Raw genomic sequence first — 9,380 nt, 5'->3', positions numbered from 1 at the left:
CCACTTCCGTTCTACCTTAGGCCGGGCGCATATCTCTTAGATTCTCCAACAGAATCTTCGTGGTATAAGTTAGATAGATGGTGGCATTCATGAGGATCCGGAAAGTCTAACCTTGTCTGTGGTATTCCGAGTAGGATCCTGGGAATCCGGAAAGTCTAACCTTGTCTGTGGTATTCCGAGTAGGATCCTGGGAATCCGGAAAGTCTAACCTTGTCTGTGGTATTCCGAGTAGGATCCTGGGAATCCGGAAAGTCTAACCTTGTCTGTGGTATTCCGAGTAGGATCCTGGGAATCCGGAAAGTCTAACCTTGTCTGTGGTATTCCGAGTAGGATTCCGGTAATGAATGACTGTCACGTGCTTCAAACTTGCAAGTGCTGGGCGTTAGTGACAGACGCAAAAGAATCAAGGGATTCTATTCCAGTAGGAGCGGGAACCAACCAGTGATTAGCCGTACTGTGAGAGAGTGCGTGAGCATTAGTTTTCACTGCGAGGATGGGATGTAGTCATCAGCCATGTGTGATGCCTCCAGACGATTAGCCGTGCAGTGACAGCGCATAGGACCATTTTCCCGAGAGGATTGAAAGTAGCCATTGATGATAGTGATGCCCTACATACAGCTTGCCATGGAAAGGAGTAAGAAGGATTGAAGGAAGAGCGAATAGTGAAGTAGAGTTTCAAGAGGAACACAGCATCTCCATACACCTATCTGAAATTCCCACTATTGATTTACATAAGTATTTCTATCCCTTTTTATTTTCTATTTTATTATTAATTTTCGAAACCATAAGCCAATTTAATCTGCCTAACTGAGATTTACAAGGTGACCATAGCTTGCTTCATACCAACAATCTCTGTGGGATCGACCCTTACTCACGTAAGGTTTATTACTTGGACGACCCAGTACACTTGCTGGTTAGTTGAACGGAGTTGTGGAAAGAAAGTGCTGAGTTAATAAATGCACATACCAAAGAGCCAATATTGTTGATCACAATTCCGTCCACCAGTACGCATGATTGGATGAGGACAATAGGAAAGCAGAGGCTCAGAGGGAACAAAGCATCTCCATACGCTTATCTGAAATTCCCACCAATGAATTGCATAAGTATCTCTATCCTATTTTATGTTTTATTTTTCTTTTAATCATCAAAATTACCTCATAACCATTTGAATCTGCCTGACTGATATTTACAAGATGACCATAGCTTGCTTCAAGCTGACAATCTCCGTGGGATCGACGATGACCCAGTGCACTTGCTGGTCAGCTACGCGGAGTTGTGAGAAAACTGTGAACTCACGATTTTGTGTACCAATTGTTTTGGAAATGAAGGCCCAAAACTGGTAGTCAACGCCAGTCACCAACCCAATTCCTGGCGTCCAACGCCCACAGGGGAGCAGCTGGCGTCCAACACCCAAAAGGGAGTCCCAAGCCAGCATTCAACGTCCTAAGAAGTCCTAGGACATGAAGACTGATGAACGGATATTTTATACGCTTTTTTACATCATTTTCATATAGTTTTCATTATGTTTTGTTTAAGTTTTACTATGTTTTCATAGAATTTAGTGCAAAATTCACATTTTTGGATTCTACTTTGAGTTTGTGTGTTTTATGGTGATTTCAGGTATTTTCTGGTTGAAATTAAGCAGCTTGACCGAAAGTCTGATTCAGAGACAGAGAAAGCATTGCAGATACTGACATGATCTGACCTCCGTGCACTCGAAAGAGCTTTTCTAGAGCTGAAAAAGTTCAAATGGCGTGCTCTCAGTGTCTCTAGAAAGCTAACATCTAGAACTTTCCAGAAATATATAATAGCCCATACTTTGCTTTGGAAATGAAGCCCCAAAACTGGTGTTCAACGCCAGCTACCAGTCCCATTCCTTGCGTCCAGCACCCACAGGGGCGCAGCTGGCATCCAATGCCCAAAAGGGAGTCCCAAGCCAGCGTTCAACACCTCTAAGGAGTACTAGCACATGGAGACACCCTTAGCTCAGCCCAAACACTCACCAAGTGGGCCCGGAAAATGGATTTTTGCACTACATGACTAGTTTATCTTATTTCTATAATTCTTAGTTAGTAGATTAGTATTTATAGGAGAAGATCACCCTTGTTTAGGGGTTCCGCCATTCTTCTCCCTCCCCCATTTTGTATTTTCAAATTGTATGAGTCACTAACCTCCTTAGCTTAAGGTTAGGAGCTATGCTGAGTTTCATGGATCAATAATATTACTGTTCTAGTTCAATATGTCTGATTATATTTTCTTATGCATTCTCGTTCTTCATCTTATGAATTGAGGGTAACTCGTGACAATCACCCTTGTTCTACATGGGTTCCGTGTGAGTCGTGACCCAGATAGTGTGTTGAACCAAAGCTAGAGATTGCATTGCAGATTCCAATAGAGTACCTTGACAACTTTGGATACATGATATGAAATCCCGTACAAGGAAAGGACCCCTAGCTCATCCCAAGCCAAGATTTCATTTATGCTCTGAATCACACACACACATACATACATCAATCACTTTTATATCTTACTTGTTCATATTATATAGCTAGTTCTTTAATTCCTTTATTAGTTCATTACTTGCAATTTTGAATGCTCTTTTATTCCTTTAATTGTTTATCTCTTCATTGAAAACCTCATTTGCCTTCACAACTGAAATTGCAGCACTCATTGATCACTAGTCCTTGGGAGACGACCTGGGAATTGAAACTCCCGGAATTATATTTGTTTGAATAGTGACAATTTGTTCATCTAAACTTTGCTGGAGGATTGTTCATCGGTTGGAAACTATACTATCAACGGAATTATTTTGTGTGAAATTCCTAACCGACATTAATTCACTTACCACTAATTCAAAAAGAAATTAAATCAAATCAAAATTCATTAATTAGTTCTTCTCAGAGAGTTTTTTCCTTTAATATTAGCCCTTTTGATCTTTTCCACAATTGGTAATCAATGCTTGATATCATGGGCTTATGCTAAGCCTTGAGATATCCACTTAAGTGCTTGAAGGATAGAAGATTCGATGAGTGAATTGAAGGCTTACTAGAGGGCTTTGTTTGTTGAATTATACGCAAGATGCTATGTGTATAACCCATGGGCTTCAATTGACAATGTTTGGCTTCTGTTTGCTTTGGACATATAACATAGGACACCCCACGTATAACGCATGCTTTCTTGCAAGCCCTGGAGGTGTCCCAAGTCCATGTATTGTACGCAGGGAGTCTCAAGGTGTTGTGCGTATGACGCATGGCTTCATTTGGTGTGTATAACACATGGCTTGCTTCTAGGCTACTAGAGGGAGTGATTTGGTGCATTCTTAGTTCAAAGGGTTTTCTGTTTGATTCCTACTTCTTTTGCATCTCAATGTGCTGATTTCTAGTCTTTTTTTCTTGACTTTTCCTAACTTTCCCCGAAATACTCCAGTAACAAATGAATTCAAACTAACTCAAAGTAATACTATGAAATCATTGTTTATCTAATAAGAATCATAAGCTTATGAATGAAATTTTAACAGAAAAATAACTAAAGATGCTGATTGATGCCTAGGCATCTTAGGCTAGTTTCACAAGTCTTTTTTATTAGGTTTCATTAGGTTATATGCACTTTCTTGAGCATTAAGTAAGCATTTGGATGAGAATTTCATACATATCTTGATCCAATCAAACATTGTTAATTATGTGCATTTTCATGAGATTTATACAAGAATTTATTTGATGTTATGAATGATGTAAGAGCTTGTGATTTTGGCAAGACTTTGATGCATGTGTTTGATTGATGATAGGTGAAGAGAAGCAAAGGAATGGCAAAGAAGAAGCAGAGAAGGCAACGTTGGAGGCCAAAGTTGGCTCACCAATGTTGCCTTAAACATTGGCTAAGAGGAATTAAAGGCAAAGTTGGAGCCAAAGCTGGCTCACAAATGTTGCGTCAAAGGTGCTAAAGAGGAGAGGGCAACGTTGGAACCAAAGTTGGCTCACCAACGTTGCCTCAAACATTGATAAAGAAGAAGAGAGGACAACGTTGGAGCCAAAGCTGGCTCTCCAACGTTGCCTTAAACGTTCCAAGCTCAAGGTCCAATGTTGGAGCCAAAGTTGGCTCTCCAACGTTGCCTCAAATGCTCCAAGCTCAAGGTGCAACGTTGAAGCCAAAGCTAGCTCTCCAACATTGCCTCAAATGTTCCAAGCTCAAGGTGCAATGTTGGTGGCCAAAGTTGGCTCACTAACGTTACTGGCAACATTGAAGAAGAAGAGTTGCCAACGTTGGAGGAAACGTTGGTGATCCAACGTTACCACTAACATTCTCGATAACTTTCAATTTTCGGAGTTGGAAAATTTGTAGTGACGCGTACGCGTCGATGACGCGCACGCGTAGGCGAACAAACGTTGGTACAAATGCAAGTGGCGAACCCCCAACGTTATCATACAAATGTTACTTCCAACTTCAATACAAAATAGCATCCATGCAGGGTATGAACTTTAGTTTGCAAACGTCCTCATCAACGTCACTAAGAAGCCACTCTCAACTAGCTTCAACAAAGGCCAAAGCCCACATCCAAAGACTTCAAGACTAAATGAAGAAAGTGTATAAATAGATATAATTTAAGTTAGTTAAAGAGACAGGAAAGCTGGAGGCAGGGGATCCTCATTGGAAAACCCTGAATTCATTTTTCTCTGTACTTTCATTTAGTTTACGTACTTTCTTATTTTTTTCCTTTTCTATTTGAATTGAGCTATGAACAACTAAACCCTTCTTCATTGGGTTAGGGAGCTCTATTGTAATTCAATAGATCAATCATAGTTTTCATTCTTCTTCTTCTTTCCTTTCTCTTTGATTTACTTGAAAGCTTTCGATCTTCATTAAATTGAGTAGTTATCTCGGAAGAGAAGCTGCTCATACTTGGATTTCCTTTGAACCTTGGAAGAGGAATAAGGAAATCAAGCTAAAAATGCTTTCTCATGTTGGACCGGATTGGGGGTTGGATGGATATAGTAACATATAATCCTACCAATACTTTGATTTGGAAATACATGTGGTATAATCAGTGACCAAACTTCATCTCTTCCCATGAGTAATTAGATAAAGGAATTGGGCAATTGTTCATGCTTAAAGATATTGATTGCCAAGGAATTGGGGGATTCAATCACCAAAGATTGCCAAGAGATCAATGAGTTGCATGGATTGGAGAAGAAATGGGAATGAACTTGATCCGGAGAACACAATATCTCTTGAACCCAATGAACCTCCCCTCTCTAATCTACCCTTTCTTTATATTCTGCTGTTTACATTTATGCTTAATCATCCCTATTCCAATTTAGATTTTTGCAATTTGCTTTCTGCACTTTACATTTTGCCATTTACTTTCCCTCATTTACATTCCTTGATATTAATAATTGCCTTCATTTAATTTTTTGCAATTCTGAATTCAAATCTGCTTAGTTCAACTAGAACACTCCTCTAATTAAAGTTGCTCAACCAATCAATCCCTGGGATTCGACCTCACTCTATTGTGAGTTTTTACTTGACGACAATTCGGCATACTTGTCGAAGGAAAATTTGTTGAGAGACAAATTTTTGTGCACCAAGTTTATGGTGCCGTTGCCGGAAATTGATTTTGCATTGACAATGATTAAATTGAAGGATAACTAGATTGAACATTTTTCTTTTCTTTTGTTGATCAGTTTAATTTTAGTTTATTACCTTTAATTATCAGCAATTTTACTTGCATTTTCGTGTTTATTTACATTTTTTCACACAAATCTACTACCTGTTTGATTCATTGCACTAACCACTCTAACCATAATTTTCAACAAGAGTAAATTATTCATTTGCCTTTGCTTGTTTTTGTTTTGCTGAGTGTATGACAGGTAGAAGAGGAGCTTCAACTTCTTTTGACAGTGAACTAGAGAGGACCTTCCTTAGACTAAGGAAGGAAGAAAGAGGTAAAGGAATCATTGGTGAAGAAGGGTTGGAAGAAGATCTAGACATTATTATAGAGGAAGAAGTTCATAATCATGTTGGAGAAGGTGCTGGTAATCATGCTGGGTAGGAGAGAAGAGTGCTAGGCTCCTATATCAATCCCAAGCCTGGGAATTGTGGGAGCAGCATCCTAAAACCAACCATACATGCCAACAATTTTGAGTTAAAACCGTAGCTTATCACCCTTGTTTAAAATAATTGTTCCTTTGGGGGAAGTGCTCAGGAAGACCCCAACCAACATCTAACCACATTCTTGAGAATTTATGATACTGTGAAGGCCAATGGTGTTCATCATGACACCTATAGATTACTTTTGTTCCCCTTCTCTCTTAGAGACAAGGCATCTAAGTGGCTAGAGTCGTTTCCTAAAGAAAGCATTACCACTTGGGAGGACGTTGTTAATAAGTTCTTGACAAGAACCCTCTCCAAAGAGTTAACAGGTTGAGGGTTGAGGTGCAAACATTCAAACAACAAGATGGGGAAACTCTCTATGAAGCATGGGAGAGATACAAGGGAGGAATTAGAAGAAGAAGAAAAAAAGGCACCCATACCAAGTGAGATTTCTATGAAAAAGAGGCACCCATACCAAGTGAGAGTATATAAGCCTAAGGCTCCATACCCACAGAGGCTACTAAGGGTGACAAAGGAACATGCAAACTCACTCCCAAAAGACTCAATACAATATCATGTAGAAGAAAGGGAGGAAGTCAATCAAGGGTGTTGGTGCACGGAATTGTGATTCACACTTTTCACAACTCCGATACAACTAACCAGCAAGTGCACTGGGTCATCCAAGTAATAAAACCTTACGTGAGTAAGGGTCGATCCCATGGAGATTGCCGGCTTGAAGAAAGCTATGGTCATCCTGTAAATCTTAGTCAGGCGCATTCAATTGGTTATGAGTTTTGATAATTGAAAAATAATAAAATGTAAATTAAAATAAAGATACTTATGTAATTCATTGGTGAAAATTTCAGATAAGCGTTTGGAGATGCTTTGTTGCTTCTGAACCTCTGCTTTCCTATTGTCTTCATCCAATCATGCGTGCTCCCTTCCATGGCAAGGTGTATGTTGGTAGATCACCGTTGTCAATGGCTACCATCCGTCCTCTCAGTAAAAATGGTCCAGCTACGGTTTCTGTACGACTAATCAATTGTCGAATTTCTCGTCTCGGATGAAAAATACCAGGCACAGCTACCGCACGGCTAATCATCTGTCAGTTCTCACTTGTGTCGGAATAGGATCTCTCTATCCTTTTGCACACTGTCACTGCAAACCCAACATTTGTGAGTTTGAAGCTCGTCATATTCATCCCGTCCCAGATCCTACTTGGAATACCATAGACAAGGTTTAGACTTTCCGGGTCTCAGGAATGCTGCCAATTGGTTCTAGCCTATACCACGATGGTTCTAACCTCACAGACTCAGTCCGTGGATCAGAAACCCAAGAGACTATACTCCGGCTGTCGTCCAATGACTACGTTGAACATCATGTAGACCGCTTGTGGTTGTCAGGCACGCGGATCTTGGCTAAGCGAGTAACGAAGATAGTGGGTGATTGTCACAGATCACCCCTTCATTCTGACTTAACTGAATTAAGTACGAGAGTATATCTTGGAAATGAAGTAAGTGTGAATTGAAAGAGAAACAATAGTACTTGCATTAATTCATGAAGAACAGCAGAGCTCCACACCTTAATCTATCAGGTGTAGAAACTCCACCGTTGTAAAATACATAAGAGAAAATAGCCTAGGCATGGCCGTGAGGCCAGCCAAGCATAAAGTTGATCAAAAGATCAAAGGATGATCCAAAGATCCAATACAATAGTAAAAAGTGCTATTTATACTAAACTAGTTACTAAGGATTACAGAGAATAAGTAACTAAGTGCAGATAGTGCAAAAATCCACTTCAGGGGCCCACTTGGTGTGTGCTTGGGCTGAGCATTGAGCTTTACATGTGCATAGGCCTTTTCTAGAGTTAAACGCTAGCTTGGATGCCAGTTTGGGCGTTTAACTCTAGTTCTGGTGCCAGTTCCGGCGTTTCACGCCAGAAAAGGGTCTTTGGCTGGCGTTTGAACGCCAGTTTGGACCATCAAATCTCAGGCAAAGTATGGACTATTATACATTGTTGGAAAGCCCAAGATGTTAGCTTTCCAGCCCAATTACGAACGCGCCAATTTAACTTCTGTAGCTCCAGAAAAACGCGTTTGAGTGCAGAGAGGTCAGAATCTAATAGCATTGATAAACCACTATTTTATGGTTTACAATGTGTTTAATTGTGTGGTTTTATCATGGTCTTTACCCACTTATTCATATAATTAGCATGAATTTATATTTCCTTCCTAAAATTATTACATAATTGAAAACTTACTTCCTGGAGACCCTTTAATTAGGTATTTTAATCTCCCTTTATTCCGTTCGATGCCGTGATCTGTGTGTTAAGTGTTTCAGGCTTTATAGGGCATGAATGAATGAGAGATTGGGAAGGAAGCTTGTAAAAATGGAAGGAATACAAGAAATTCAAGAGATGACCAGCAAAAAGTGACGCGTACGCGTCCGCAATGCGACCGCACGGAAGAAAGGAATTTGCAGTGACGCGGCCGCATGAGTGACGCAGACGCGCAGATTGGAAAAGCAGAAGCGACGCGGAGGCATGGACGACGCGCCCGCATGGAAAAGAAAATCGCCGAATGACGCGTCCGCGTGAATGACGCGTCCGCATGACGTGCGCGATCTGCAGAATTTCAAAAGTCGTTGGCAGAGTTTCTGGGCTAGATTTCAACCCAGTTTTCGGCCCAGAATTACAGACTAGAGTCAGGGAACATGCAAAAATGAGAGACACAATTCATTCTGCATAATTTTTTAGTTTTAGATCTGGATTTAATCCTCTCCTAGGTCTCTTCACTCACTTGAGCATTCATAATTAGCATTGAAAATTTTGGCTTTAGCTTTTGAGAAGAGTCTACCTCCGGTACTAGTCATCTTATTTTGTTATTTACCTTTTATATTTATTCTTCCATATTTTTAATCCCTCTAGAGTTGACTTTGGCTTATTTTTAGAAGTTATTAATATAGACTATTTTTATTTTCAATTAATCCTTTTATTATTGTTAATCATGTCTTCTTTTATTTCACCATTAATTCTATGAATTTTATAATTATGATGAGTGAGTAGTTCCATGACTTGATTGGGGATGATTGAAAGGAACCCTGGAGTTAAACTACTCAAGAGAGAAATTATAATTGGGTTTATTATTGAATCACCCTCTAATCATTAACTCTAATCCTTCCCAAGGGAGAGGATTAGGACTTATGACTAGAAACCGATTTCCAACTTGCTTGACTTTCCTTTACCTAGTAAGGGTTAACTAAGCAGAGTAACTTCTAATTATTAATTAATCTTGA

The sequence above is a fragment of the Arachis duranensis genome, chromosome 7 (genome assembly GCF_000817695.3).
Source record: "Arachis duranensis cultivar V14167 chromosome 7, aradu.V14167.gnm2.J7QH, whole genome shotgun sequence".
Taxonomy (NCBI): Eukaryota; Viridiplantae; Streptophyta; class Magnoliopsida; order Fabales; family Fabaceae; genus Arachis; species Arachis duranensis.
The sequence above is the reverse complement of the archived record's forward strand: the minus strand, read 5'-3'. Positions refer to the sequence as shown.